Below are 5,662 nucleotides of genomic sequence, written 5' to 3' on the forward strand. Positions count from 1 at the left end.
ATGAATTAGAAATATAAATAGAAATTGAAAAATCTATTTAACTTATTGGAAAAATATAAAATAATTTCCATTATTTTTAAATTAACTAAAATTATAATTAATATACCTCTCAAATCAATATATTAATATAAAATAATTATTTTAAAAATTGCAAAAGTAATTTAATAAATTTTAAGGAAAAAATATTTTATTCTCCATTTAAATTTGCAAGTGAAAAACATTAATCATTTATACAAATAAATATAATTAAATTAATTTATAACCTTAATGATTTTTTTTTTACAAATATATAATTTAATTTTGAAATAGCCTTCAAAACCAATTTTGGAAATTGATCATAAGCTTGATAAAAAAAAATGATAAAAAATAAATATAGCTATAAAAATAGCGTTAATAACCACTTTTGGAAATTGGTCTTTACAATGATAAAAAATGAATATAATTATAAAATTTTGAGAGTATGCTTTTTTAAAACAGCCCTGATGACCAATTTTGGAAATTGCTTGGTTTTAACCTACTAAATGCAATTAACTAACAAATTTGGATGGATGGTACAGTAATGTAAAAGGGTTGAATCACTTTAAAGTTTGAGACCAAATATTAGGATCCAAGGAGTTAGCAATCATATCCATATCCAAATGCCAATTGCAATGGCGATGGCTATGCCTTGTCATGATGGGGGTGGGTGCATGCATAATCATAATAATGAATCACCTGCTAAATATACTCCCTCCGTTTTTCCTTGAAATTAACGGAAACAGCGACACCGAGGGATTGCCTGCGAGAAAAATCAAATCGTAACTCTGTTAATGGCCGAAACGGAGTTCTGCAGCCCCGTTATTGCACATGCGACGGTGGTGCCCCGGAACGCTTTTCGAAACGTGCACACTCGTTAATGGCGGCCGAGTCTCCCAAGGCGGCGTCAGACGAGGACGGGGTTCTGGGTACAGCAGCCCAGCTTTGATTACGCCCACGACATATCTCTCTTTCTCTTTCTCTTTGAACTCTCACTCTCGCCCTGTCCATATTCCTCCTTCTCCTGCGCTGCAAATCCCGCTCCAACCCATTAACTTTAGGGGAATCCGATCATAATCCACAGCCGTAGCCGTAGTCTGTAGGGCTGTTGTATTCGCTCTGAGATTCGAACCTGCGATCTCGAGCTCCTGGAGCCACCAGCGTACATCGGAAGCAGGAATCATCCGGATTCAATAAAGTTTTCTGTTGTTGTGGAGTAAGAATTAGTAGGCTGGGAAGAGGGGGAGGCGCAGGGTCGGAGGATCGATTCCCATGGCGGATACATGTGGGCGACTGGAACCTGACGTAGCAGAAACTCTTCGGGTTTTGTAATCCGCCGCCGTATATACAATCGCACATTGGCGATCATCTGGATCCTTCTATCCTCGCTGCCAATTTGTTATCGGGACTGAGTACGAAGGCTTTCGCAGAATTTCAGGATAATTTTTAGGGTGTTTTTTTTGCTATGGCGCAGCAACAGCAGCAGCAACAGATCGGTGGCGGTGGCGGTGGCGGCGGCCAATTCGGAGATACAACTTTTACCAAAGTCTTTGTTGGCGGCCTCGCTTGGGAAACTCAGCGCGAAACGATGAGGCGCTATTTTGATCAATTTGGAGATTTTGGAGGCCGTTGTCATCACTGATAAGAACACTGGGCGCTCCAAGGGCTATGGCTTTGTGGGTCTTTTATTACCTTGCTTTTAATCTTTCATTTTCATTGTTTTCTAAATATCATCTCAATGAGGGGTAGGGGGAGGGCAAGGGGGAGGGGTAGGGGTTTACTTGATAGTTTCAATTGAACTGATAGATTTTTATGGGGTCTGTCTTGTTTAGTTGGATAGATGAATTTGCCTGTCAAGGTTTTTCTGATTTGATCCCAGGTTAATATTGGTTAAGGAATAAACGATGGGCGGAAATGTTTCAAATAATAAAGTTTGAGATATTTTTTTGATAATTTAGTGTAATTATATAAATTAAATAATTGGTAAACATTAATAGATGTTCTTTGCCATTAGAGAAAACCAGTATAGGTATGATATAATCAAATATGTTCTTCGTTTTTAGAAAAAAACAGTATAATATAATTACAGATGCTTTCTTGCGCAATCATATAAATTAAATAACTAGTAATCGATAAACATAATGGTTATCTAATGGAGAAAACTAGTATGATATAATCTTGGAATTTATTTGTTGTATGATTTACACACAGGTTACATTTCGGGACCCGAGGCTGCAAGGAGAGCTTGCGTTGATTCTGCTCCGATCATTGATGGTAGGCGAGCTAATTGCAATCTCGCATCTTTAGGAGCTAATCGTTCCCGGCCCTCTACTCCCCAGCACGGTAAGCGAATAATACATATACTATATAGTTTGATCACATTACTTTTTCGTTTTTTTTTCTGACTGATTCTGTAAAAAGCGAACTAACCTAAACGATGGGGGATCACAGCGATTTGCTTCACCATAAGTGGATTTTCCAACGTATATGCTGTCACCGTGTCACCTTAGAAAACTCCCATCGTTTGGTTTCACCTAACAAAAAACTTGATGATACCATTTGTTCCAACATCAAATTAATAAAACCAAACCTCTTTCAGAATCCTCATACTTGTGCTCTCCTCATGTATACCTAAAGATCTTCTAGCAGCAAATGTTACTTCGTTGTGGCTGATCATATCAATTATGAAAACTTAAAATTTATTTTTGATGTTCCAAGGTATAGTTTAGCGTTTGAACTCATGAATGGTTCCGTTTTGATATCTAAAGTAAATTTATTTGCAGTTACACGCTTTGTGACTTAATGCCTAGCTTACTATTTGTGTGACTAATTCGAGAATATACTGCATAAAATTTATTGGTACAGAGCTTGTCTGCAAACTATTATTTGGTGATCCATGTTTACGTCAACGAGACAGATCCGAAACGCAACTTTCCTAATTAACACAACGAAGTCCATGACTGGCAGGCTTTTCTTCGATGTCTATTTATAGAAAACCGTTAGAATACAGTACCCGTTGTAGCTTTTTACTCAGTTTTGTTCTATTATTTGTCTCCATGACCAGGAAATCGGTTCAGAATCGTGAGTTCCTTTCAGACAGGCTTTCAGACTGCAGGCGGTGCATATCCTGGTGCACCAACTTTTGCTCAACCCACTCCCTATGCTGCAATCCAGCAAGGGTTTCCTTATCAAGCATACGGGTGAGTAATTCCAGTGTGATCTCAGTTACCCATATTGCATTCCTTTTAATTTTTCATTTGCCTATTTGTATGTAATAAAATCTATTGAATATAAAAGTGTATGATCATGAGAGAAGTGCTGCTGTATGAAAACATCTTTACTAAGTTTTCAATGTATAAACGTTAGAATCAGGAAATATCAAGAGAAGTGGCCATGTCTAAAAACATAATTAGTGAAGTCTATCAGAATCTATAAACATTGTCACTCAGAATTTATCTGAAAAGTGGGGATGTCTAAAAATATTGGTATTGGGAATCTACTGTAAAAGTGGTGATGTGTAAAAACATTGGTATTGAGAATTTATCGTAGAAGTGGTGATGTCAAAAAACATTGTCACTGGGAATTTACCAGAGAAGTGATGATGTCTAAAAAAATAGTTACTGGGAATCTACAAAAAAAAAAGTAGTGATATCTAAAAAAAAATATAGTTACTGGAAATCTACAAGAAAAATAGTGATAATAGTGATATCTAAAAAAAATAGTTACTGGGAATCTACACGAAAAATAGTGATATCTAGAAACTTCGTTACTAAGAATCTATCACAAAAATACCAATATGCCTGTGCAGAGAAATAGTGATGTCTAAAAACATTGTTACTGAAAATCTACGAGATATGCCTATCCTTTAGTATGAGATCATAATTATTAACACTAATGAAAATGAAGATAAAACATATATTATCATACTCATGATGTTTCTCATGTATCAGGTATTCTCCTTACTCGACGGACTACGCTTATTCTCCGGTGGGTACAGCTAGAAATTAATTTCATTCTACACATTCTGAATCATAGTTGTTTGAAAAAATTTATGACGATTTTTTCTTTATGATCTGCAGACATATTACAACCCATACGGAGGAAGTCAATTCCCTCTTTATTGTGGTCCTGGAATGGTCTCTGCAAGTCCAGCTGCATTATATCCATATTTCCAATTCACCCAGCCTGTGCAAAGTACCAGCCCTGGATATCCTCAGGCCGGGCAGAGTTACAGCATGCAAGTTCCTCAAATATGCAATACCCAGCTCCTGCTACATTGTCAAGTTTGCCACAGCAATACGGAGGAGGAATGATATCAATCCCAACTGCAGTCCCACCTACAGGTGCAGATTATTTAATTTCCCAATCTGCTATTTTATCATTTCAAGGGCAGATCCCAATTTATTAATGGTATTCTAGAATTACTGAAATCTGTAACAGTGCAACAGGTATGACACTTGCACTGCCAGCAGCTGGGGTTGGTGCTTCAGCTCAGCAGCACTATCAGATTCAATCCCAGTATGCACTACCGTCCAGGGGTACAGTCTCTGAACAGCCTTCAGTTTAACGTCATGTAATTAAACTTATACTGACAGCTTGTGTTTATTATACACAATACCTATTAGTCATGTCATGCAGTTATGATATTCTAACATGCCCATGGAGCAACATCTATTATTTTGCTCCAAATTATATATAATCTCCCAGCTCTGCAGTACACTGCCAATCGCAGCCTGTGCTGGAGGGGAGTCTTAGCGTCGTCATGATATTATTATTCCAGTCCCATTGAGTCAATTTCATGTCATCATTTCCCCCGCACCCCACCAGTGACCTCAAATTCATGAGGGAGTCCTTTCTTCTTCCATGGGGCAGTACACCACTGAGCCTGCCTGCCTTTGTATTTGTCAGAAGAGTTCATTAATTAACAGACCCAACAAACCAACGAACCAACCCTATACTCATTCTGATCATGACATTCCCGAGAATTTTTGTTTTGTGGTTCGATAGATTTCCAAAAAGCTGGTGCAGATACTATTGTTGGCATTCAGCTTGTCAATCTGTCGCGACATATAGAGGAACATAACTCTATATAGATTTTGGACATAGGTACACACCTAATATTATCCCTTATTTTCCATACATACATTCATTTGTTTAGTAATATTGATCACGTCCCTTCCCAGGGATATTCATTTTGTACTGTTCATGCATTATTAATTTCATTGTATTAGAAGACCAGGCCAAGCCCAGCCCAGCCAAGCAGACCAGGCTGAAGTTCAGCACTGGGTACTGACACAAAATTCATTCCAGGCCTCAGCAGAGAGCGCTTTTATATCTCTGACCAGGCCACTTTCATTCACATGTTTAGTCAGTGACAACAGCCAGCTATGCTATGCTAGTTGTACTACGCATATTAATTGTTCGAGCACTGCTCACTCTCATTTGTCATGTACTGATGTCATGTTTTAATATAAATATTTGTATTAGCATTTAGGTTACTCGCTTGCATTAATTGTTCATGATTGTTTTTTTTAATGAAGTTGCAGTAAATTCTCATATTTACATTATAGCGACAGTGGTATAACTTTCGCTTCCATGGTACAAATTTCTCAACTGCTGTCGGAGGCAGTATGGACTTTCATACGAA

General features: G+C 37.5%; 1 pseudogene across 1 annotated transcript; it reads left to right on the forward strand.

The window, feature by feature from the left end:
- The first annotated feature begins 742 nt into the window (after positions 1-742).
- Positions 743-5,513, forward strand: LOC149206563 (uncharacterized; annotated as a pseudogene). Its single transcript, XR_016252555.1, has 6 exons — positions 743-1,691; positions 2,227-2,358; positions 3,080-3,215; positions 3,966-4,002; positions 4,095-4,358; positions 4,464-5,513. The product of XR_016252555.1 is annotated as an uncharacterized LOC149206563 (transcript).
- The last annotated feature ends 149 nt before the right edge of the window (positions 5,514-5,662 follow it).

This window comes from Pinus tabuliformis, chromosome 1_2 (assembly GCF_031772625.1).
Source record: "Pinus tabuliformis cultivar Carrire ecotype Pingquan chromosome 1_2, CPIR1, whole genome shotgun sequence".
Lineage (NCBI taxonomy): Eukaryota > Viridiplantae > Streptophyta > Pinopsida > Pinales > Pinaceae > Pinus > Pinus tabuliformis.